We start from the raw sequence: 27,300 nt of genomic DNA, 5'->3' as shown, positions 1-27,300 counted from the left end.
TCGAGTCCCTCTACTGTGGACGCGATAGTATCAAAACTCAACTTGTGAACACCCGGTTCGCAGAAGGCTCTGGATGACATGGAAGCCCCAAATCCATTTGCAGGGTCCCCACATGGTTTAAGGCTCTGGTGAATCCCCTCTGACCATAAGTGAAGGAGGTGAACAAGTTGGCTCTCAGACGGAGAGCACAGTACATTCAATTAAGGCTGATATAGTTATGTAAACATGTAATGCCGTATCATTTGATCTCTCTTTTGACCCATTTTAAAGCTGCTTATACTTTTTGCTTTCTCTTGGAAGTTTTTCTATGTTTTGCCTAGTAATTGTTGTTGGTTTGTTTGCCTTGGGTGATTTTGTGTGATAGTGGACTTTTTGAATGATTTTCTGTATATGAACTCCAAGATAGGTAGGTCGATAGAAACAGTAACTGGATAGGAGCATGACAGGGCAGGATGGGGAAAATGTGGAGCTAGCAATTCGTATGAGAAGAAAATATGATGAAATTGATTGTGGTGGTATTTGTACAAATCTTCTATGTGCCAATAAAACTATTTTTAAACGTTATTAGAACATTGCTTGAGGAGGCTGGTAAAAAATAAAAGATGAAAAAATTTTAGTAATACGTTTTTATGTATTCTTTTTTACATACAATGGGATCTTATTAATCATAATAAAAATGAAATTCTTTAATGGTATATATGAGCTTTCACTCTGCTGAGTGAAGTAAGTTAGACAGCAAAGGTCAAATAACCTTCACCTCATTTATACGAAATATATAGACTAAGTGAATGTATAGAGGAGAAACATGTTTCAAAGATAAAGAGATAAACATTTATGGGGGTCAGAGAAAGGAGAGAAGCGTAGTTGTTGAAGCAATTCTGAGTTTCTTTGGGACAGGTGGTGACATAAAATGCTTGTTAATGAATAATGGTAATGGGAACACTACACGGGGAAGGTAATGAATGTCCCTTAATGTTAAATTTTAAAGTAATTCCAAATAAAATCTTTTTGCTATATACATTTTCACCCAAGAAAACTTAAAAAGAGATAACATGCAAAATTGATATATTAAGAATTGAGTTGTAATGTTTCCTGGTTTCTGGCCACGACTGCTCATTCTCACTTCCCCTTGCCAGCAGATCTTATGCAAGAATGTCTGACTCTCTCTCTTCGGTTTTGCAAGAAAGTAATATTTCAAAAACGAAGACAGTCAGACATTCTGATAAAGCCTGCTACAGACATAACAGAGCAAAGAGTAAGGCAAGGAATGAAGGAAGGAAACCAGTTGAAGCTCGCGGTGTGTGAGGGTCGGTAGAATGAGGGCAGCTTGTTACAGAGGAGACATGTAATGGTTTCTGGGTGTGCCACCCTGATCTGCCCCAAGGATCAAAGCACACCTTTTTTTCACTTTTGCCTGGCCCTCAGCTGTCTGCCAAGGCCCCAAATAGATTTCCCTTCTCAGGAATTGCCCTGATCTGAGGGATCTGCCCTATTCAATGTTACAGGCCCTACTTCCCAGGGGCAGCCTGTGTCCACGTGGGGAGCAGAAACATCTCTCCAAAGGCCCATCCCAAATTCAGATCTCCTCCTGTAATTGATCAAGTCCCCTGTTGCAACATTTCCGTCTGCTAAATCCTGCATGCTTTATTCCTTCTCAAGTGTTCTCAAGAGCACTTTCCAATAAACGTCCTGCATGCAAATCTCTTTCAGAATCTACATCCTGAAGTACCCAACCTATGGCAAAAATGAATATAATTGCAAATAACCCTCCTAACAAAGTGTCTTATGAAACTGATGCTTCAAACTTATTTTTATGAAATCAAAAGACCACTTCTATTCAATATTATATTAGAAGTCCTAGCATGAGCACCGTTACAAATAAAATAAAGAAGGAACCTGGACTAGAAAAGAAGTAAAATTTCCCTTATTCGTGGACAGATAATATAATACTATAGAGAGTAAATTCCTAAGAGTCTGCAGAAAAAGTACTATGGCTAATAGTGGAATTTAGCAAAGTTGCAAAGCACAAGGTCAAAACAAACAAAAATCAGCTGGATTTAGATACACCAGCGGTGAGAAATCTTAAAGGGAAGTTGAGTTAAAAATTCCACAAACAACAGCATCTAAGAGAATAAAATAACTAGGAACAAATATAACCAGGGATGTTATGTACTTATGCAATACAGACTCTGAAACCCCACTGAAAGATATTAAAGAATATTTGTTAAATGAAAAGATGTTACATGCTCATCGATTTGAAGCCATAATGTTAAGATGATAATACTACCCAAAGCAATCTATAGATTCAGTTTAATCTGAAGTGTGTTAGTCTGGGTTGACTAGAGAAACAAATCCAGAGTCACTCATATGTGTAAGAGAGAGCTTTATATCAAAGAGCAATTGTACATTTAGAAAACATTCCAGCTCAGTCCAGATCAAGTCCATAAGTGTGATATTACCCCAAATGTCAATATTAGTCCATAAATTCCTTTTATACCTGGGGTGAATCCCACTTGATCATAATTTCTTGATATTTTGTTGGATTAGATTGGCTAGGATTTTATTGAGAATTTTCACATCTATGTTCATAAGGGATATTGGCCGGTATCAAGGTTATATTCACTTCTTCATAAAATGAGTTTTTGAGAGTTTGTGTTTTTTTCTATATTCTGAAGTAATTTGTGTAGAATTGCTGCCAACTCATTTCTGAATGCTCAGGAAAATTAATTGATGAAACCTTGTGGTCCTAGCTTTTTTTTGGTACGGGAGGATTTTCCATGAACTTATTTATTTCCTCTTTTGTTATGGGTCTGTTGAGGTTTTCTACATCAGTTGTGTTAATTTATGTAGGTAATATATTTCTAGAAATTTGCCCTTTACATCTAAGCTTCTAAATTTTATGTCTGTTTGTCTGGAAATACCCCTATTCTCCCTCATATTTGAGGAATAATTTTGCTGGATATAAAATTGTTGGTTTGCATTTCCCCCCACAGAATGGTACATACATTGTTTCATTTCCATCTTACCTGCATGGTTTCTACTGTAAACGCTGAGTTTATTCTTATTGGTTTCCTTTAAAGGCAATTCCCCCACCCCCTCTTCAGTATTCTCACTTTATCCTTGATCTTGGAAAGTTTTCTACAATAAGTTATGGAGATTAAGTTTTCAGTTCTTTGGATAGTTATTTTCTCCTTTTTTATGACTTTAGGGAAGCTTTATTCCAGTCCTTGGACTATTTCTCTGTGGGTTCTTTTTGTTTTTCCCTGTTCCTCTTGATAGTGTCCCACATAATTAGGCTTTCTATAGTGTCCGGAGCCATGAGGCCCGGCCATTGCTTGGAATTTATTAGCCTGAGCTCTGGGCATTCTTCTACCCCAGCCTACATGACAGAGCACTGCAGCTGTAAAGCTTGAGCAAACAAGGGGTGATCTTTAGATAAGCACCCGTGTCCTGCATCCCCTTGATTGGGCAAAAGATTGTCTTCCCCTATGCTTGATTTGCATGTACATGCCACTCCTCTGCGTACCTAATTGAAGACTGTAAGCCCTTACTGACTCATGGGCAGGGCACGCTCCCCTGAACTCCCTGATTGGCCTGTTGCCAAGGTAGCCTAATCTGCATGTGCGGCTGAGGCTCCCCCCCTTGGCTGGCCCTTATAAGCTGTGACTCTTTGTTCATTAAAACAGGACTTGATCAGGATATTGTCTTGTCCTCATTCTCCGTGCCTCTTGTACCCCCCAATTCCCACTCTCTCCCCCAGGACCCACGGTGAACGTCCCGCGGGCCGGGACACTATAGACTTTTCCCCTTTGTATTTGTTGATTGTTCTCAAAGATCGGAATAATGGGATTTGTCTTTAAGCTCACTAATTCAGCTTTATATTGCTTCAGTTCTACTGCTTTGGTTTTCAAAGTGATGTCTAATTCTATTATCTTAGTATTCTTCTGACTTTTTATTGGTTTTTTTGGGGGGGTACGGTTTCTAGTTTTTAAAAAAATCATTTTATTAGGGGCTCATACAACTCTTTTTACAAGTCGTACATACATCATTTGTGTCCAGCACATTTGTACATATGCTGCCATCGTCATTCTCAAAACACCCACTCTCCACCTGAGCCCCTGCCATCAGCTCCTCGTTTTCCATTTCTAGTTTTTCATTACTTTTTTTCTGAAGGCCTTTGGATCTTTTTTCCAGTCATTGAACGACCTGAACCTCATTCTTCTGAATTCTTTTTTTCTGGCAGTTCCAATGCCTGTTATTCCTCCGGAAGTTCTTTAGATTTTATACGGGTCACTTGCTTGTGCCAGCCTTTCTTGCTTCTTCATGTGTGTCTGTTGTTTCTGTGACATTGCGCTGCAACTGTTAGACATGACAGGGTGGATGGGTCCTGTGGATAAAGTCGATCCTATCAATTGGTGCAACGAATACAGTAATTCAAACCAGATTGCATTTAGTTGTTGATGATTCCTCATTCCCAATCTACCATTAACTCAGACTTTTGTCTTCCATGACTTTGACCCTTCTGATGAGTTCTCATCAATTTTTAATGGAATGTCTTTCAGTCTGGGTTTGGTCAATACCGTTTCTTGATTAGATTGAGGTTATGGATTTTCAGCAACAATACCATAAAAGTAATGTGTATTATAATATAGATCAATACAAAGTTGATATATATATTGTATTACTGGTGATATTAACCATCATCAGTTGATAAAGATTGTCTTCTCTGGGTTTTCTCCACTAAAAGGTTAATAATTTTCTCCTTCAAACTATTAAATATATATTGGAAAATTATTTGCGAATATTTTGTTTCCTCTCAAACTTTCAGGTTATAATCTTAGCATGAATCTGTGGATCTTGTCTACAACAGTTATTACTGTGGTATTTACCTACTTATTATTTTTCTCTTAATCTTATTTCTTATGCACTTATTCATTGGAATTCTTCGGTAAAGAAGACCTCAAGTATTTTATTATTTTCTAATACTATCCAATCAGCCAGATTCATCTTGTACTTCTCTTGTGGAAATCCTGGATTCGATTGCTTTTCTAAGACCTGTCTTCTAGGTGAGGGGAATGGTATATATACTAACACATATCCTGTAATTATGTCTATATTCATCTGTCCATCTGTTTGTCTTTCTCTCCATACATTGATCTATCATTTATTATAGATTGCTTTGTGTTTCCAAAAAATATATTGATATTCCAAGAATACCCCTTCCATTTCTGAACATGACCTTATTTAGAAATGGGGTCTTTGAAGATATTATCAGTTGACATGAGGTCATACCAGAATAGGATGGTTCCTGATTATATCATAGTGGTATCATTATAAAACAGGAAATGAGACCCAAAGATACAGAGGAAACACAGCTTCATGAAGTTGCATCAACATGCCAAGGAGCATCTAGGACTAGTAGAATCCAGAAGAGAAAAGAAAGGATTTCCCCTGAATTCAGATGACTGGCTCCTAGATCTTTGCAACGATAAATTGCTCTGGTTTGAAGCCACCCACTTTGTGATGGCAACTCTAAGAAATTAATATCTAATTTCAGTGAATATCTAATGGTATCTTGTAAAACTTATGACTATGATTCTGATCCAACACCACAGAATTTATTCTAATGTTCCCTCAATCTATATTGGTAACTTATTTCTCTGACCATGGGAAATATACCTCACTATCTACAATTTATTTGTATATTTGTTTGATCTTAGTGTACACATAAAACAGAGGGGGGCTGGGACGGAGGGGGAAAATGAGGAGCTGATACCAAGGACTCAAGTAAAAAGCAAATGTTTTGAGAATGATGATGGCAACAAATGAACAAAGATGCTTGACACATGGATGGATGGATGGATTGTGATAAGAGTTGTACAAGCCCCAAAGAAAATAATTTTTTTAAAAGAAATACAATTTACAAAGTAAGGTGTTTCTTAAACTTAATCACTTATAAATTATAGACATAGCAGATTAGACACAGAAGCAAGGAAGCACAAAAAAGAAGATAGATGGAGGCCAAGAAAGATCTCCAAGGCAGTGAGTAAAGTCAGCGATAAAAGTTGAGAAAAGGCTATTCTCTCAGAGTCAAAAGGGGCAGAACCTTCCCCTGGAGCTGATGCTCTGATTTTAGATTTCAAGCCACCTATAAACTATGAAAGGGACCAAGAAGAGGCTTCCTGTTCCCGTAAAGAGTTACAGCCTAGGAAACACGTAGGGGCAGTTCACTTTGTTCTGTAGGCTATGAGTGAGAAATAACTCTATGGCAGTGAGTTTGTGGGTTTGTTTTTAATAAACCGTGAGAAAACACATTTCTTCTTTTTTTAAGCCGCCCAATATGGTTACTCTGTGAACAACACTAGGAAATTAAAACAGTATCCATCTCAAGATTTTACCCCCAAATCCAAAGTTAGACATAAATTATCTGCCATTCCCTGTTTCTCCATATTTTCTCTCTGAAGTTCCTCAACACTAACAACATATGCTCTAAACACAAGCACGTAATCATTCTCACCCATTACTTCGATCTGATTGATTGAGACCCTACTACTTTTCTGGGATAATTGTGCTAGGCATAGCCCTACCTAATGCCACAGCAGGAAGAAAATGTAGGTGTGACCAACCGCATCCTGTGTCGATTAAAGGCACTAATGCTCACCAGGAGGAAGTCACCTGATATTCCATAACAGGAATAGCAGACTTGTGCCTAGAATAGCAGTTTCTTGAATTAGCGGCAATGCTAATTCCACAATTTGTGGTGGCTTTCAGATAGTCCAAAAATTAATCCAAGAATTGCATTCGAATTTAAATTCTGAGCACTGTGATTTATAGTGGGAACTTTATAAAAAGACTGTGGTTTACAGTGGGAGCCTTACATCCCTTTGGAATCTCCACAGAGATGCCGCCTCCACTGAGCTTTTCCTGATCAGCAATGTGAACGTGTGTTTGGCAAGGGAGGACTAGTACTCACTTAGCCAATTCAGAGAGGAGAACAACTCAGAGATTTTCCTGGAGTGCCCCTGATGGAAGGTGGCGTGGTAGGATCTCATAGTCACGACTGCCTTGCTCAGAGGGCCCTGAACAAAATGTTAGAAGTGTCTCTAATCTGCAGCAGTGGACACGAGAGATAGGCGATAGAGAGACCCCAGGCAGATTGAGGGAAAAGAGGGGGCCCGGAGGGAAGGATTGGGAATGGCAGGATGTTTTGAGGGGTGATTTTGACAGCCCAGTCAATTTTAAATCTTAAGTCAGCAGGCGCTGGACCCCTAGGTTGGTTTTATAAACTCCAAGGTCGGCAAACCCATGATTCTCTTTACTGACCAATTTGCTGCTTGCTTCCTTGTTCACCTTCCTGCAAGTCTCCTGCATGGACAGAATGTGAGCAGGCTCTTGACTACACCCGGGAATGTGACCAGACCTGGCACTAGTCTGGTCATAAGCTGCAGACACAGACAGCCCAAGTACCCCACATCTGACATTAAAGAAATACTTTAGATGTAGCTCATTCAATGGCAACTCCCCTGCGGGGGGTCCAGCGCTTTTCTAAATAAACGTTGCTTTCTGTTCGCTGTCTGTGGGCCGTGGGTCCATTCTTTGCTTTGTGAGCCTAAGAACCCCAGGACACCTAAGAGCAGGTGCAACATGTATATCCCATCATGATCCCTTTTCAACTTCTCTAGTCCTGCCTGCAGCAGTGATGAACTGATCTGTCACCAATCATGATTTTCTGTCGGTTTCCTTTGTTCTCCATGTCTTAGGTAAGTGCTTGAGTGACTGTGAATCCTTGAACACCATTACAGCCTCGTGTTGATGGTCTCCCCCCATGCAGATGATTTGTCTTTGTTCTGCTTAAGGCTTAAAATGGGTCTACGTAAAGAATTTTTTAATTCGAGGCCTCTTTTATCCCCTAGAACAGAACCTTAATAAGAAAAGCAAAACAAAATAAAATTAGTAAGTAGCTAACAGCAGTCTGTCTGCCAAGGACAGCATGCTGCTGATGGATAGTGTGATTTCGACAGATGGATCTCTCAATTCCTTTCCAAACCCCAACTACTTGATAAATGAATCATGTCTTGCTCATCACTCTGACAGGATTGCTGCTGTCACCTCTGCATTCAGGGTAGCCTCCTTAGTGGACAAAACGATGTGAGTCTAGGGCTAGGTGTCTCGCCTTATCTTCATATCAAAAGTCAACAAAACACATTCTGTTACTTCAAACTCTCCTATATCCCTTGAGTTTAAGGCTGAACCTCCCTAGTGTGAGAAGTAGCATAGGACTGCTAACTGGCGGTCACTGGACTTTGGTTTGGATCTCTTGCCTTGAGGGTGCCCAATGAATGGTGGCTTGGGTCTACCATATACTTCTCATTTTAATGACCTCCTTGCTTCATTATGACATCAATCTGGTAGGTGTGACTCTACTGTGGTGAATGAATATTATTCAAGGTTTTGCCTCATCACCAAGCTCCATTGTGTAAATAGTCTTCAGTCACTTAAGTGTCCCATCTATACAAGCCAACAATTCATGTATTCTGGTTCTTGGGTGACATGGCCCTGCTTGATGTTCACCCTCATGAAGGGATCACTGAAGATATGGGTGCTATAGTAAAGTTGATGAAGAAACTAGATGGTGTCTGGCTATCAGAAAGAATAGACAGCATCTGGGGTCTTAAAAGTTTGTCGTTAAGCAAGCAGCTATCTAAATGAGGCATCAACTAAGTCCACGTGGAAGAAGCACCGCAGCCTGTGTGATATTGTCCAAGAAATCTTAATCGGGAATTATAACGTTAGGAAAAGAAACACAAAGCAGTGCCATACCCATGAGCTTCCGCATTCTCAGATACTTTTACTAAAATCCTATCTGCACTAGAAATCTCTGCTTATTCGACTTCTGTGAATTTGCTCTCTTCTGTGAACTTGCTCCTGAAGATAAAGTAAAAAAAGCTGAGCCCATCTGCCATTCCAGAACTTTCGGAATGTTAGTTCCTCTAGGTCACCAGCTAATAAATTTTCCCTCTTTCAAGTTCTTCAAGAGAGCTGCCTGGTCATTCCGAAGTCATGATTTTAATGTTACAATAAAAGGATTGTGAATAATGTAATCCAAGGAAGGAATGGTATCAGAGTTTAAATTGTGAACACCTGGTTTGCAGAAGGTTGTGGGTGACAGTGGAAGCCCTAAATCCATTCGCAGGGTCCCCACATGGATTAAGTTTCTGGTGAGTCCCCTCTGAGCGTAGTTGAGGGATGTGAATAGATTTGCTGTCAGACAGAGAGCACTGTGAAGTCGGTTATGGCAGATGTAATTAGGATAAAATTTAACACTTTATCATTTGATCTCCCTTTGACCCATTTTAAAGTTGTTTCAGTTTTTAAAAAAGTGAAGGGAAACTACACAGGAACTAAATCTCTGGTGAACCCCCTCTGACCAGGGAGCAGGAATGCGAATAGCCTTCTATCATGCAGAATGCATTGGAAAGTAGATGATTACAGATGCAGCTAGGTTAAAACACCTTATCATGTGACCTCTTTTGACCCATTTTAAATCTGTTCTAGTTTTTAAAATTTTTCTGCTTTATTTTTTGTGTTAGTCCGTATTGATAGAGAAACAAATCTAGAAGGACTCAATATGTATGTAAGAGAGAGTTTTATATCAAAGAGCAATTGTACATTAAGAAAACATCCCAACCCAGTCCAAATCAAGTCCATAAGTCTGATATTAGCCAATATGTCTGATATTAGTCCATAAATTCTTCTTTAGACTCACGTAGCCATGCAATAATGCCGAATGAACGAAGATCACAAGCAAGTGGTTGGAGAGTCCTGTGGATCCCGTGATAACGGAAGCCTCTGAGCACTGGTGTGGCTCTCCATGTGGCTCCTCCAGCCCCAGGGCCCTGGCTCAGGGGAGGAGTTGTGGTTAATCATCAGAGAGGCCAATAGGACAAGGCAGTATTTTAGTTAAGTGCTCCGAAGGATAAAAATTTTAATGATCGGAGAACATGGGCATTTAAAGCTTGAAAGTTCTTAGAGTCAAAGGCTAGGAGGTGTGAAATTGACTGACCTAGCCCCAAACAGGAATTATAGAAGTTTAGGATTTGTGGAGGGATTTTGTACAAAAAATACTCTGGCAAAACCAGATAGTTTAACTAAACTAAAATTTTTGAACTTAAATCTGCAGATGAATTGTTGAGAAAAAGTATGGTATGATTCAAAATTTCTCACCAAAGAATAAATCTGACAGCAATGTGATGTTTGTAGCAAGGGGTTATAAGAGTAGAAGCAGGAGAAACTATAACAATAAACCAAGGGAAAGGTGATGATGACTTTGACAATGGAAATGGCAAAAAGAAACTAAACCAACTCACACTGCCGTGGCCCAGAGCGCAGCTCCACAGTCCGCCGCTGCCGCTGCCTCCTCCTCCTGCTCCTCCTCCGCCTCTTTGGATGTGGCTCCAGCTTGAGACAGGACCCAGACGCCCAGACTTGCCACCAGACCCGGAGCAGCTCAGAGGCAGTGAATAATAGCTCCTCAAGTCTGAAATGTTTAAAAAAGGTCTCCAATAAAACTACAGTGCAGAAAATGGGATCGAAACCGAATGGAAAGAGTGGAAAAGTCTAAGAGGCTGAACCTGAAGAATGTGTGGTAGAAAAAGTATTGGACAGACCTATAGAGAATGGAAAGAATTTCCTAAAATGGAAGGGATTTACAGATGCTGATAATACTTGGGAACCTGAAGAAAATTTTGATTGTCCAGTTTGAAACTTCGATTGAAGTTTCTATCTCAATTCTCAAAAAGATGGTACAAAAAGGAAGTCTTTATTTGACAGTAAATCTGACAACAGCAAATCGAAGAAGAAAAGAGCTATTGACAAACCAAAGAGCTTTGTCGGGGGCCTGCCTTGATCCTGAAGGAATAGATGACACCACAGACAGTAGTGAGGAATGAATCTTTCTCATGAAATGGAAACATTTAGATGAGGCAGACTTAGTGTTGGCAAGAGACACAAAACATGAAATGCCCTCAAATTATAATTGTTTTATGAAGTGAGACTAATTCGGCATTCTTGTCCAGAAGATGATGCTTAGCAATTGTTTGCATTACTATATATATATTTGATCTTGGGCTTTTTGTTTTGAATTATTATTCTGAAAATAGCTACATTCTAATGAAAATCAAGTTTGGCGTGCTTGTTTTGAAGTGGTATTAGGGGAGTTTTGGGGGGTATTTGATTGTTGCATGAATAGCACTGGTCCTTTTAGACAAATAAAGCTTTCCGTAGTTGCTTCATTTATCAGAAAAGAACATTTGATACAATGGTATATTATTTCCTCTGCATTACAAAATAGATTTTCTAAGTATCGGAAAATTCGACTTAGTCATTATTGAAGCAGAACTTGTTGAACCTATAATGTATGCCTGAGGAGCATTCTGGGTTTTAAAATTTTTTGTGTGTATGTGTAAATATGTATGTAAATTTTATTTCATTTTATTTTACAGTCCCCCAAAACAAAACAATTCTAAACTAAAATGATGCTTAAAAACCATGGGGATCTCCCTGTTATTACAGGAATGCTATCCTTCTGAGCAAGTCAAGAAGTGGATCACCTGAAGTAAAATGACTGGGTACTTGCAAGCCATAACCTTTAAAATCAAGTAAATGATCTAGTAGTTAAACAACTTTTCAAAATCTATACCTATAGACTCATAAATGAAACTTTATTTTCATAGTCTCTGAATAAAAAAAAAACAACAACTTACCATTACTCAAAACCTCCCCACCCAAATAAGAAAACTAGACTAAAATTGGCATGTCTTCAAGGTTTAGTTAAGTGGGCATTTCTTTCTTTCAGATAACTGTATTTTTACAGACAGTTGAAATCTCTGTGTTATATTGACTAAAAGGTCGTGATTCATGGAATATCGTGAGACTTTGCTGGTGAAAATCTAATAAGATGGTTGGAGTTGTTTCCATTTAGGACCTGCTGCATAAGTGGGTGAACAACTTTATAATCTCAACTACTGACCTGCATGGTTTGTTTTTATCCTAACCCATTCTTTACATGTAGGTTCAATCTTCTCAGTATTTGGGGTAAAGTTCAGTTAAAGCCAGGAAAAATAACTTTATAGTAATCAGAATGTTAATCCAATTGTATATTGTTTACTTTATGGTAAATACTAATTAACAGTGGTTAATAAGTAGTTGCATATTCATTTAAAAAATGAAAGATATAATTTGATTGATTAAACTGTATCATGGTAGTTGGAGGTGGTGGAGGAAGCATTCAGGAACTAGAGGTATGATGTGCATGTCGTTGGTGCTATAACGCACCTTGGTTGAATCATCCCTTCCTTATAACCCTTCTGTGGGGGGAAGTGCAATTGTCTACAGATGGAATTTTGGGTCTTCATTCCAAACGTCCTTGTTCACATCAACACAGTTGTTTGTTTTGGATCTTTTGATACCATGACCCAGTTCTACCTTACAAATCTGGCTAGACCAGAGAACACACATTGGTCCAGATAAGAGCTCTTGACACATGGGATTCAGGACAGATAAACCCCTCGGGGACAGTAGTAGAAGTAGCGATATCATGAGGATAGGAGATGGCCAGGGAGGGGGAAGGGGGAGAAAGGGGAAACTTATCACAAAGTTGAATATACAGTCCCCCCCAAAGGGGATGAATAACAGAAATGTGGGTGAAGGGAGACAATGGACAATGTGAGATGCAAAATAATAAGAACAAAATATAGGTGATCAAGGATTCACAAGGGTTGGAGCGGAAAGGAGGGAGGGGAAAAAAGAGGAGCTTATACCAAGGGCTCAAGTAGAAAATATTTGGGAAATGATGATGACAACATATGTACAAATATGCTTGATACAATTGATGTATAGAATGTTATAAGAGCTATAAGCACTGCCAATAAAATGATTTAAAAATATTTATATAGTGCCTGTCCTGCCTATCTTGTATAGATAGACACCCCAAATTCCCAACAACATACAGAGAGTCACAAGACTAACAGGGCTCCTGACAAAGAGCCGATGAATCTCCCTCTGTTAGATGGAGAGAAGGCCATGTTCAAAACCATCAGTCCAGTCCCCCTCTCTTCCAGAGCTGCATATCCCGGGTCCCACTTGCCTAACAACTCATACTCCCTTTTATTTATTTATTTATTTATTTATTTTTTAATTTCTTTTTTTCATACTCCCTTTTAGTCTTCAGCATTCGTGTCTGACAGGCAAGCATCCTGAAAGTCCCTTCAACCAGTTCAGATGGGGTGTCAAGTGCTGCTCACTAAATATGGTAGTTACATAATCTGGTGTCAATTTGGGACTTGAGAAGATTACGAGTGAAGGGGTGGAGTCTAGTCTGTCAATTGGGTCATAGCCAATGAGGTCTCTGTGTGAGCATGGTCTTCTGAGGATTCTGGGAACTCTGAAAATTCCTTCCTGGAGGTGGGAGACGTTATCTCTGCTCATTCTCTGAGAGACTTTCTACTGACAAGACACATGGAACTATGCTAGCGTCCTGAGCTGGAACAGCCGTGTGGAAACCCCTGCCAGTGCTGAGATGCTTATAATGCCACTGACTCCACAAGATTTCCCACCCACTGACCTGCGATCGGAGTCGTTGCATGTATTTCCCGAGTCTGAAGAGGACTTTATAGATTGGTATTGGACATAAGGGTTAATATCAGACTTATGGACTTGATCTGGACTGGGCTGGGATGCTTTCTTAATATTCAAGTGTTCTTATATGTAAAGCCCTTTCTCATGCACATATGAGTGTTTATGAATTTGTTTCTCTAGTCTACCCAGACTTACTATGGAGTCAGAAGTCTTCAAGCAGGGTTCTTCAGGGACTTTGTGGCTTTGTTCCCATTGCTGGTCTCTTGCACTCCCCTTTTGATTTGGCCCCTGCAGGAGGGTCAGACCAGCCGCTCTGCCAGAGCTGTATCTTCAGGGCTGTCCTCTATTGTGCTGTCATCTAGAGAGAGGATGTCTTGTCCTGCAGTCATCTCTGGAGATGAGTTTCTCTGAGCAGGAACATTGCCCTTAAGGATTGGCACATCGGAATGAGGTCAACTCTCACTCTCCATTTCCTGTAGAGATATAAACAATACCTTCCCCTTGGGTGGGTTAGTTCCCTGATCCCCCATTGCCATTATTTTTCTTCCCCAGCCCTCTGTGGGCCTTAACAGCATATGAGTTAAAAAAAAAAACCCCACCGCTTATAGGGAAAAAATAATAAGGGTTCCTGGAGGTAAGGTGGGAGCAGTTCAAGATGAAAGAAAATGTTTTGAAACAGATTGTGGTGGCATTTGTACAATACTGCTTGATGTGATTGAACTATGGATTGTGATGATATTGGTAAGAGCTCTCAATAAAATTATTAAAAATAAAAAACAAAGAAAGAAACTAGATCACAAAAATACTGTGGAAGTAAAATGGGTAGAATCAGCAAATAAGTGTTGCTAGTCAGGGAGAAGAAGCTGGATGATGTAATTTGCGTAACTTATTTAACCATGATTAGCTAACGTAGGGACTAAATATGGAGGAATAGCTCATCTGGAAGGTGGGGTGATAATAAAAATGTTGGGTTTGAGGGGTCTATGGCATATTCAACTGGATCCCTGGTGGCACAGTGATTAAGATTGTGTTGGTTGTCGGGACCCACCAACTGGTTTATAGGAGAAAGGTGTGACAATCTGTTTTTGTAAAGATTTCTGGCATAAGGAATCCTAAATCACAGTTCTACTCTATACTTTAGGGTTGATATGAATTAGAATCAACACAAAGGCAATGAGCTGGTTTTGGTTTATGAAATATTCTGGTGGGGTTGCATGGTTTGCTGGTGGGTATAAATAAAGGCATAGAACTCAGGATAGCAAGCTGGTCTGTCAAGATTTGAGAGTGGTTAAAACATAGTTGGCAGCTAAATCATTGTATGATACTAGCCCGAGAAATAGATAAAAAACAAGAGAGTTAAAAGAGAAAAGAAAAAGAGTCTATGATCCCTTAATTGTCTGGGCTCACCTCTGTACTATATGCATGAATATTTGTAAACAAATGTAAGTGAAAAATGAATAGGTAATGTTTATTTTTACCTTTATAAAATTCTTTACTCTTTAAACTTTTTTGCCACAAACATGAATTTACTCTTCATAATTAAAAAATACCTTAAGGAATAAAGCATTATAGCACAGAATTACATTATACAATTATTTTAAAGAAAAAATACATTCCCAACAAAATTAAAAACTACTTTTACTTATCATATGCCTTTCCAATCTCTATCTGCATGTTATAAAGATGAATCCCATGGTTTGTAGACTTTGGGAGCCCCAAATGGTTAATTGCTCAACTAGGAGTCGAAATGCTGGCGATTCAAACACAGATGCTGAGGATATTCTAAAAGGTCACAGCCTAGAAACCCTAGGAAACCATTCTACTGTGCTCACATGAGTCAAAAACAATGACAGCATCCATGGCTATAATTGGTCTCTGTGCTCTATTTTTAATCTTTTTAAAATAAAAATTTTCATTTTAGTTCACCACAATTTTCATATGCATCCATTTTTCATATTGCATACCAGTACCATAGTGTACATAACTATTTCCCTATTGTTGTGCCTAACCTTATTTTTGAAATCATCAAGAAGAATCTGACTGATGTTTTTGTTTTAGTTTGATATAATAGTAATGTTTGAGGTATGGCAAGGTTAAACACAAATCAAGAGACAGAGGCCAGAAACACTTTAAAGTATTGTTATACCCACAGTCGCTGGTGTTTACAGAATATCTGACAGGGCCACACAGGGAAACTGTCATGGGGACTATGGCACCTGAACTATGCAGTGATGTAGCGCTGCTATGGGAAGAATCGCATTTGGTGGCCAGCACTTATGCTGGTATTGTGTCACAGTTCTTTCTTCTTTGTTTTACCATTTCATTCTTTTTCTACATTTATTATTTCTTTATTTACAGTTGTTCTTATTTCTCCCCTTGTAGTTTTTCTTTTCTTTTAAAAATATCTTCCTCTTTTGTTTTGTTCCCCATTATTGGGAGCCATCAACCCTTCCTACCACACCTGTTACCCTGCCCACTGGATGAGTGCCACAACCATTGGCTATATAACAGATGGCAGCACCACTGGATTGAGAACACATGGCAGCTGACACCCACCCACCCAGACCTCATCTGCTCTACATAATGAGCAATTTTAGAATCACACCCAAGCTCCCACCCACTACCAAATCCACCAGAGACAGGTGGTGAGCACCCCAGTGCTGCCAAACTAGAAATCACAGTAGCTTGCCTGTCAATGTCTCAGAGACAATAGACAACTTTAAATCACACACACACACACACACACACACACACACACACACACTCACCCACTCACACAAGAGGCCTCAGAACCATAAAGAAAGAAAGAAGCTTCAGAAGCACATAATACCTTTTGGAACCAAAGTTGCTGCACTGAGAAACTCCTATGCCCTGGGGAAGACATATGATAAGCAACAATTCCCAGAGTTGACAGAAAAAGAAACGCCGTTTTCCCCTGTAGTTGAGGTTTTGAATATACTGTCGAGGCTGCCATTTAATTATTTCAGTTTGCCATCCCTCCTTTTTCTGATTGATGGTTGCATTCTTTTCTCTGAATCCTCTTCAATGACCAAAGTTTGGCAGACAGTGGCTACTCTGCGGTCAGGGAGCTATATTTGTTATATATAGGAGGAAGGGAGTGGGGGAAAAATTGTCTTTCTGCGTTTAACTTACCCCCAAAAGGTTATATTTAGTTTGGTAGAGGCATTATGTATAATGCATTGTTTTAAAAAAAACCCGTTTGTGCCACCGGTGAATAAAGGATTAATGAATGAAAGGAATCAGACCATTAAGCCCATTCTGGGTTTCTTGGAATGTTCCCAAGTAGGAGATAAAACCAATTTTGGAAGTGGCTATGAACTTCTGAAAGTAACTTCAATTTTAGCATAATAACAGCCTTGGGTTGTCTGAACTCAGTAGCTATTACATGACATCAAGTAACATCTAGATGATGCCCTATATAAAACATACAGTTGAATGGGAGTAAACAAAGGAAAACATGCTCATTCTTGAGTATGTGAGAGAGAAACCAGGATAAAAATCTAAATTGGAATAACTTATTCACAAAGTTGAGGGTGGATAATACACACGGTGATGGCAAAGGTTTAGAACACATTATTTTCCTTCCAAAGACTAAATCTAACAGTGAAAACATTGATGATCTCAGCATAATTTGGAACTATTCAGGACTTGCTAGGAAATGCGTGTTCATAGAAATTAAGATGCTGTTTTTGTATTCTATATCACATAGACAACTGTGTCTCATTTACTGTAATCATTTTTTTTAAATCAGACGGAAAAAGCAACTTAAGCTATAAAATAGAAATATAACCATCCAATATAGCTGGAAGAGGAAGGGGAGTATGACCAAAATAATTCTTTTAATTAAAAAAATGGAAGAAATAAAGTAAAAGAGCTAAACAGAAAATTTCCAAAGTCAGGTCAAGAAGAGAAAGTGAAATGTGCAAAATCCTAGAGTTAGAAAACAAAAACAAAAAAGACCAAAAAGGAAGGACACACTCTGCATATCTTAAATGAAAATAACTGAAGAAAAGTTCAAGTTTCACATTGTAATACTGAAGGATTCTATGGACAAAATCTTAAATGATGCAGAAAGCATCAAAACAAGATAGAAAAATACATAGAATGACCATACCAAAAATATTGTTCTACACGCATTCATTTCAAAAGGTAACATACCATAAAGAACTAAGGGAATTGAAAGGAGAAATCCAAGTTACACTGAAGACATTAGGGAAAAACAAGGCGCCAGGAATTGATGGAATACACTTGAAATGTTACAACAAACTGATTCAGTGCAGGAAGCACTTATTAGTCTATACTAAGAAATTCAAAAGACAACTACTTGCCCAACTGAGTAGATGAGGCCCGCATTTGTGCCCATGAGAAAGAAAGGTGACCCAACTGATACTACACTTGATCTTAGCCAAAAGGCCGAGAAGCGATGAAAGGTGACCCAACTGAATAAGGAAATTGTCAAACAATATGTCATCACTATCACATGCTACTAATATTTTGCTGAAGATAAATTAAAAATAGTTGCAGCAGTACTTTAGCAGGGAGCCCAAATAGTTAAGCTGGATTCTGATGAGGATGTAGTATAAGGATATCATTGCTGAGGTCAGATGGATCTTGGCTGAAAGCTGAGAATTACCAGAAAAAATCTTTCCCTGTGTCTTATTGACTATGTAAAGGCATTTGACTGGATGATAACAAGTTATGGATAATATTGAGAAGAAAGGGAATTCCTGAACACATAATTGGGAGTATATGGGACTTGTATATAAAGCAAAAGGCAGTCATTCGAACAGAGCAAAGGAATACTACATGGTTTAAAATTTGGAGAGGTATATATCAAGGTTGTGTCCTTTCACCATACTTATTTAATCTGTATGCTGAGCAAATAATCTGAAAAGCTGGACTATTTAAAGAAAAATGTGGCATCAGGAAGGATCATGAACCACCTGAAATATGCCGATGACACAACCTTGCTTGCTGAAAGGAATTGTCAAGGAATATCTAAGTTTGCAGCCTTCTGTGTAGATTACAACTCCATGTAAAGAAAATACAACCCCTCACAATTGGACCAATAGACATCATCATGGTAAATGTAGATAAATCACTGATGTTGTAAAGCAGTGGTTCTCAACCTTCCAAATGCCGTGACACTTTAATACAGTTCCTCATGTTGTGGTGACCCCCCCAACATAAAATTATTTTAATTGCTAATTCATAACTGTAATTTTGCTACTGTTATGTATCAGGTGACCCCTGTGAAAGGGTTGTTTGATCCCCAAAGAGGTCACGACTCACAGGTTGAGAACCGCTGTTGTAAAGGATTTCGTATTATTTGGATACCAAGTCAATTTTCATGGCAGCAGCAGTCAAGAAATATAATGACACATTGTTATGAGCAAATCTACTGAAATAGACCTGTTTAACGGCTTAAAGAGCACTGGGAGGACTAAGGTATGCCTGAAATGCATTTGAATTATAGTATTGGCAAAGAATATTGATAATACAACAATCTACCAGAAGAACAAACAAATTTATCTTGAAAGAAGTACAGACAGGATGCTTCTTAAATGCAAGGATGGTGAGACTTTGTCTCGTGTACTTTAGATATTTTAGTAGGAGAGACCAGTGCCTGGGAAAGAACATCATGCTTGGTAAAGTAGAAGGTTAACAAAAAAGAGAATGGCCCTCAGCAAGATGGACTGACACAGTGCCTGCAACAATGGGCTTAAACATAGAAAAAGTTGTGAGGATGTTGCAGAACCAGGCCTTGTTTTGCTGTGTTGTGAATAGGGTCACTGTGAGTTGGAACTCACCTGATTGTACCTACCACACAGCTGGCATCTAACACGTGTTTGTACCTAAGAGCAACAGCAACATGAAATACACCAGGGTGTGCTAAAACTTAACAGATCCTTTTCTAGAATTCTCTTATGTCCTCTTTTGAGAAGAGTGCCAAAGATAATAAGCAGAGCTCAAATGTTTCGGGGCCCTATCAAATCTTTGAAAGAAGACTCCCACATAGCTGCACCTTAGGTCAACTCCATTCCATTCTCACTGTGCCTGACTTTTATATGATTCCACATAGTTGCTCACGTGGAGAAACATTAGGAACACCACAATATTTATTTACCTATTAACAATCCACCTTGTCCAAAACAGCTGAAAATTTTATCACATTAGAATTTTTACACTCTTCTCTTTTCCACCCAAATCTCCATGAGGTAGAAATATTTTTATTACTCTATTGTTATTTTTGTAGAAATATCCATATAATAAAACTTTTTGCCATTTTAGCCATCAAAAAATAAATATGTAGGTAAAAACCAGCATTAGACACCAGGAAAGACATTGTATAATGATTAAAGATTAAACCCAATAAGGAGACATAACCATAACAAATATCTATGTACTCAGTGAAGGGGCATCAAAATACACAAATCTAACTTAAATAGAATTGAAAGAGAAACAAACAACTCAATAATAACAGTAGGAAACTTTAACACCCCACTTTAGATAAAGAGAATAATAATTTAAAAAGCTTTTAAAAGTACCTCAAACAACACAATTAATCCTCCACTCAACAACATAATATACACTATTTTCCAGTGCACATGCAAGATTCTACAGAGTAGACCATATATTAGACAACAAAGCAAGCATCATAATTTAAAAAAATCTAAATAATACAAAATATCTTCTCTGACCATAATGTCTCAGCTCACAAGCTATAAAATTATAAAATAACAGAACCACCAAGGAGAAAAGAAATCACATATATGAAATCAAGTAACATCCTGCTTAAAACTACTGGGTAATAGAAAAAAATTAAAAACTGAAATTAAAAAATTTCTTGAGTCAAATAAGAAAGAAAATGCAACATACCCAAATCTGTGGGATACAGCGAAAGCAGTACACAGAGGACAATTTATAGCAACAAATGCACCCCTCAAAGAAGAATGAAGCAAATCAACAACATAACCCACCATCTCAAAAAGTATTTTTGGCTGTCAAAAAAAGACTACATTCATAAATAGAAAGGAAATAGAATTTCAAACAGAGGATGATTTAATAGAAAACAGAACAATAGAAAGAATGAACATCATAGAAATTTGGTCCTTTGTGAGGATTATTATAACCGAAACATGGTAGGCAAGTTTAGCAATGAGAAAGAGTAAATGCAAACAAAACGAATAAGAAATTAAATGGGAGATGCCACAGCAGAACGAACTGAAATGAAAAGGATAATAACAGAATATTATGAAGAGTTATCATGAACCAATTTGAAAGCCTAGAAGAAATGGACAAATTTCTAGAAACACATACTTACTCAAACTAACACTACTGGAGGTAATAATATGAAAATACTAATTACAAATGAAGAAATAGATAAAATTATTTAACACACTTTTAATAAAAAATAGTCTTGGCCCAGCAGCTTCACTGGAGAATTCGACCAAATATTTAGAGAAAAGGTGTCACAAATTTTATTCAAAGTATTGCAGAATATAGAAAGGGATGAATACTCCTGAACTTATTTTATGAGGCAAGCATTACTTGAACGCCAAAATCAGGAAAACACACCATATATATATGAAAATTATAAACAAATATCCCTCGTGCACATAGATACAAAAATTCTCGTGCTCGCTTCGGCAGCACATATACTAAAATTGGAACGATACAGAGAAGATTAGCATGGCCCCTGCGCAAGGATGACACGCAAATTCGTGAAGCGTTCCATATTTAAAAAAAAAATTCTCAGCAAGATCCTAGCAAATGGAGTCTAACAAAATATCTAAAATAATACATCATGACTAAGCGGAAATCATACCAAGTATGCAAGCATGGTCCAACATTAGGAAAATAAGATACTGCACAACATAAATAAATCAAAAGAAAAAAATATCATGATCAGATCAATTGATGCAGAAAAGCCTTTGAAAAAAATCCAATGCCCTTTCTTGATAAAAATGTTCAGCCAAGTAGAAATAAAAGGGAAATCCCTCAGCATAATTAAAGGCACATACACAAAACCAATGGCTAATTACTCTCAACGGAGAGTGGCCGAAACTATTCCTCTTGTGAATGGCAACCAGATAAGAATACCCTTTACCACCACTGTTATTCAATATTGTATTGGAAGTCCTAGCCAGAGAAATAAGTTAAAAAGGAGAAATAAAATGCATTCAATTGAGTCTGAGAGAACAACTGGTAAAGAGTTAAAGCTATCTCTATTTGTAGATGATATGATCAACATTGAAAATCCCAGAAACTCAAAAAGTAAACTACTAGAACTGAAAGAATGATCCCACAACCTGGCCAGATATGGAATCAACATACAAAAATAATATTCATATGCACTTGCGAATAGAACTCTGAAAAGGAAATCAGGAAAACAATACCATTTACAATAGCCACTCAAAATATGAAGTGCTTAGGAAGAAATCTAACTAGAGCTACAAAAGACCATATAGAGAAAAGTGAAAAATACTACAAATATAAGAAAGTAAATGAGATCTACATAAATGGAAAAACGTACCAGGCTTATGGATAGGGCCACATAACAATGTGAAAATGGCAACATATGCCTAAAACAATCTTTAGATTTAATGTAGTCCTGATCCACAGTCTACTAAGTGGACACCTGCCCCTCCCCCCAGAAGAATTAATCTCAAAGGAGGGCACTGAATCTGCAGCTCTGGGAGAGGGACATATCTGGTCAGAGCACACGGGAGCAGACGAAGGGGGAGGAGGAGAGAGTGGAGCACATCCTGGCCCACCAGGCCGTAAGGACGATGTTCCCAATTAGAGCATCCAGCAGACAGAGAGGACCACATGGCCAGTCCCACTATGAGACATGACGTCCCTCACTGACCTATAGCCCTAAAGGGGACAACACCAGAGACATAGCGTGGGAACTGCACCCAATCTGATCCTGCCACACCGAGGCAAAGCACTGAGGGGATACAACAGAACAGCATTCCCAGTGAATGCTGAAGGTAGACTTTGGGGCCGGGGCGTGACAACCCAACAGACTGGACTGGAAAGCACTCCTGAAGGCCAGCAAACAGTCCTTGAACTAACTACAAGCTTTTCTTTCTTGTTTTGTTTTTGTCATTGGCTTGTTGTTTTGCTGTATATTGTTGCTTGGTTTTGCTCTGTTTTGTTTCTGTGCATGTTATTAGCTCCGCAGGTCTGTCTAAATAAGATAGGCTGGATGAACAATCTGGATGAGAAAACAATGGGACCGACAGTTCCGGGGTGACACGGGAGAGGGGAAAGTTGGGGGTAAGGTAGTGGTGTTAACAAACCCAGGGACAAGGGAACAAGTGACCCAAATCAGTGGTGAGGAGGGTGTAGGAGGCCTGGAAGGGCACGATTAATGGTAATGTAACCAAGAGGAATTGCTGAAACCCTGGTGGGGCCGAGCATGATAGTGGGACAGGAGGAAAATCAAAGGAAATAGAGGAAAGAGCTGGGAGGCAAAGGCATTTGTAGAGGTCTAGATAAAGACATGTACATTTGTAAATATATTTATATATTAGGATGGGGAAAAAGATCTATGTGCATATAGTTTTAGGTTTAGTATTAAGGTAGCAGAAGCACATTGGGCCTCCACTCAAGTACTCCCTCAGTGTAAGAATACTTTCTTTTATTAAATTGGCATTCTATGATGCTGACCTTCCAAACACAACCACTGAAGACAAAGCGGGTGAAAAAGCAAATGTGGTGAAGAAAGCTTATGGTGCCTGACTATCAAAAGATATAGCATCTGGGGGTCTTAAAGGCTTGAAGGTAAACAAGCGGCCATCTAGCTCAGAAGCAACAAAGCCCACATGGAAGAGCACACCAGCCGGTATAATCACGAGGTGTTGAAGAGATCAGGTATCAGGCATCATCAGAACAAAATAATCTTACCATAGTGAATGAGGGGGGGAGTGCAGAATGGAGGCCCAAAGCCCATTTGTAGGCCACTGGACACCCCCTTACAGAAGGGTCTCCGGGAGGAGATGAGCCAGTCAGGGTGAGTGCGATGTAGCAATGATGAAAATTACAAATTTGAAAAAAAAAAAGAGAAAAGAAAATACAACTTGCCTCTAGTTCCTAAATGGTTCCCCCCCACCCTATCATAATCCCAATTCTACCTTGCAAATCTGGCTAGACCAGAGGATGTACACTGGCACAGATAGGAACTAGAAACACAGGGAATCCAGGGCAGATGATCCCTTCAGGACCAGGGGTGTGAGTGGTGATACTGGGAGGGTAGGGGAAGGGTGGGTTGGAAAGGGGAAACCGATTACAAGGATCTGCATGTGACCTCCTCCCTGGGGGGCGGACAACAGAAATGTGGGTAAAGGAAGACGTTGGACAGGGAAAGATATGACAAAACAATAATTTATAAATTATCAAGGGTTCATGAGGGAGGGGGGAGTGGGAAGGGAGGGGAAAAATGAGGACCTGATGCCAGGGGCTTAAGTGGGGAGCAAATGTTTTGAGAATGATGAGGCAATGAATGTACAAATGTGCTTTACACAATTGATGTATGTTTGGATTGTGATGAGAGTTGTATGAGCCCCTAATTTAAAAAAATGTTTTAAAAAAGAAAAACCCCAAAATAATAAAATATATGAAACCTAATTAACATCAGAAAATTTTATCCACGCAAATAAACAAGCAAAGCAGATAGAAACAAGTGAACAATGCCCATGGCCATTGTCTCAAGATAGAAAGAATCTGAAACCACCAGAAAAAAAAATTCCGAAGAATGATGATTGAATATTTTCAATGAATGGAGAAAGAGTCTGAGAGAACAAAAGAAATAATTTTTAAATGAAGAAAATTATAAGAGAAACACCAAACAGATACCCCAAAGATGAACATTAAGATAACAGAAATACACAATACAAAACAGAACAGAGGGGTCCTGGTGGTGTAGTGAGCTACACACTGGGCTGCTAGCCAAAAGATCAGTAGTTTAAAGTCACCATCTGCACCGAGGGAGAAAGATAAGGTTTTTTACTCACATAGAGATTCATGGTTTAAGACGCCCACAAGAGTAGATATACCCTGTCCTATAGGGTGGCTCTGAATAATTGACTCCATGGTAGTGAGTTTTGGGGTAAAAGGACAGTGTGATAGATTTGAAGAAATTAAGATCTGAATTAATGAGCTTGAGAACAAATCTTTCTATTCCAATTTATGAGATCAACTAAAAGAACAAAGAAGTCTCAAAAAAGCTTAAGAATTATGTGGGTCACTATCAAGAGGAACAACATAGGCTTCATTGGGATTCCAGAACAGGAAGAAACAAACAAACAAACAAAAAAACCCCTCAGAGCAAAATAGTATAAGAAATCCTAGAAGAAACCTTCCCTAACAGCATAAAAGGGGAGAAAACCCAAGAGAGGATAGACTCCAAAAGAAGCAATTTATACTTCATTGCTTCATTAGGATTCCAGAACAAGAAGAAAGCAAGAAACAAACATACAAATAAAAAATCCTAGAAAAAAAATCTTTCCTAACAGCATAAAAGGGGAGAGAACCCAAAACAGGATAGACCCTCAAAGAAAAACAGGTAAACATGTTGTTATCAAAATTTCCAATATCAATGACAAGGAGAGAATTCTGAGATCAATCAGAGACAAAAGAATTGTCACACACAGAGGAAAACCAGTAAGAATAAGCTAGGATATTTTTTTCCAGCAGCAATTATGCAGGCATGAAGACAATGGAATAACATCTATAAAATGCAAAAAAAAAAAAAAACCCAAAAACAAACAACAACCAACAAAATCCAAAACTTTCAATAAGAAATTTTATATCCAGGAAAATTATCTCAAATATGAGAAAGAAGAGTAATTCCAAACATGGAGAAATTAAAGGATTTTTAAAAACAAGACCAGTATTACAAAAAAAAAAACCTAAGCAGGGTACTATTGACAAATAATCAACAACAGCCCACAAACTTGATATTAACACACAAGACCACCCCTTCCAAAAATCAACAGACTGAAAACAGCATACAAAAGAGCACTGAAATATTGGAAGAAAAAAGAACCACCACACACACACACACACACAGATACATAGTTCAAAATAAGAGTGACATCGATACTTGCCCTCATGAAGGAAACCTAGAAGATATGGGTACTATACAAAGTGTGGTAAAGAAAGTAGATGGTGTCTGGCTATCAGAAACAATAGAATCTGGGGTCTTATAGGCCTGTTTAAAAAAGCAGCCATCTAAGTGAGATGTCAACTAAATCCACATGGAAGAAACACACCAATACATCCGTGATTCAGGGATTTTAAATTACATAATCCAAATCCAAAGGAGGGAATAGCACCAGAGTTTAAATTGTGAGATTCTGCTGTGCAGATGGCTATGGATGACACTAGAAGCCCAAAATACACTTGCAGGATCTGCACAGGGAATAAGCTTCTGTTGGTTTCCCCCTAGCCATAATTAAGGGATGGGAAGAACCCAGTTTTCAGAAAAAGAATACTGGAAAAATGACTATAGTAGATTAAAATGATAACTCTGACTTGATGGGTCAAAATCTTGTCACTTGATCTCCATTTTGATACACTTTGGGATTTTTGTGGTTTTTAAACATCCTGGGTTATTTTTTTTTTGTATTGGAGTTTGTCTCTGTTATATTTTGTCATTGTTGGTAGCCTTCTTGACTCTCTGATATGTATTTTTCTGGTTTTCAGTATATCAAACCCAGGATAGGTGAATCTATAGAGACAATGATTAGAATAAGTGGTCTGGGGGGATACAGCAGGGAAAGTGGGGAGTGTTACCCGCTGATTTAAGGAGTTCAAGAAGGAAGAAAATGTTTTGAAACTCATAGCAAAACACTGCTGATATGATTGAACTATGGAATGGTATGAGGTCTAGATTAGCTAATGGTTTGGACAAAAAAAGACTTTAAAAATGAGAGCAGCAAATTCTTACATATCAATAATGAAAACGACTGCTAGTGTATGAAATGCACCAGTCAAAAAACAGAGTAGCAGATTGAATGAGCAAAAAGACTCTAACGACTTGTCTTAAAACACCAGTCATCTAAGTAAGGCATTAACTCACTCCACATAGAAGCAGCACATCAGCCTGTGATCTAGGATTGTAAGGAGTAAAATCCAAATTCGGAGCATCAAGCAGTGTCAGAACATAAATTTTGAGCACTAAGTTTGCAGAAGGCTATGGATGACAGCGGATGCCACAAATCCACTTGCAGGGTCCCCACAGGGATTAAGACTCGAGGGAATCCCCTCTGACCATAGATGAGGGATGTGACTAGTCTTGCTCTCAGACAGAAAGCATTGGAAAGTCTTTTATGGCAGATGTAGTTAGGTTAAAATGTAATAAATACCTTATCATTTGATCTCTACTTTGACTCATTTAAGCGTTGTTTCAGTTTTAAATATTTTGTTTTCTTTTCTATTTAGGATTTTCTATGTTTTATTTTGTCATATTTTTGGGGGTATTTGTTCTTGTTTTGTATGATTTTCTGTATATGAAATTCAGGATAGGTAAATCTACAGAGACAGTAATTGGATTAACAATTACCTAAGAGTATGACAAGGGATGTTGGGAGGACATGGCGAACAACAATGAATATGAGAAAGAAGAAAATGTTC

General features: G+C 38.4%; 1 non-coding gene and 2 pseudogenes across 1 annotated transcript; 2 read left to right on the top strand and 1 right to left on the bottom strand.

The window, feature by feature from the left end:
• Window positions 1-439: 439 nt before the first annotated feature.
• On the top strand, window positions 440-11,089 carry LOC142433467 (chromobox protein homolog 3 pseudogene; annotated as a pseudogene).
• Window positions 11,090-17,873: 6,784 nt separating this feature from the next.
• LOC142435156 (U2 spliceosomal RNA) lies at window positions 17,874-18,081 on the bottom strand (annotated as a pseudogene).
• Window positions 18,082-21,293: 3,212 nt separating this feature from the next.
• On the top strand, window positions 21,294-21,400 carry LOC142435193 (U6 spliceosomal RNA). Its single transcript, XR_012781298.1, has one exon. It is a non-coding gene; the product is annotated as a U6 spliceosomal RNA (small nuclear RNA).
• The last annotated feature ends 5,900 nt before the right edge of the window (window positions 21,401-27,300 follow it).

The sequence above is a fragment of the Tenrec ecaudatus genome, chromosome X (assembly GCF_050624435.1).
Source record: "Tenrec ecaudatus isolate mTenEca1 chromosome X, mTenEca1.hap1, whole genome shotgun sequence".
NCBI classification, from domain to species: domain Eukaryota; kingdom Metazoa; phylum Chordata; class Mammalia; order Afrosoricida; family Tenrecidae; genus Tenrec; species Tenrec ecaudatus.
The sequence above is the reverse complement of the archived record's forward strand: the minus strand, read 5'-3'. Positions and strand labels throughout refer to the sequence as shown.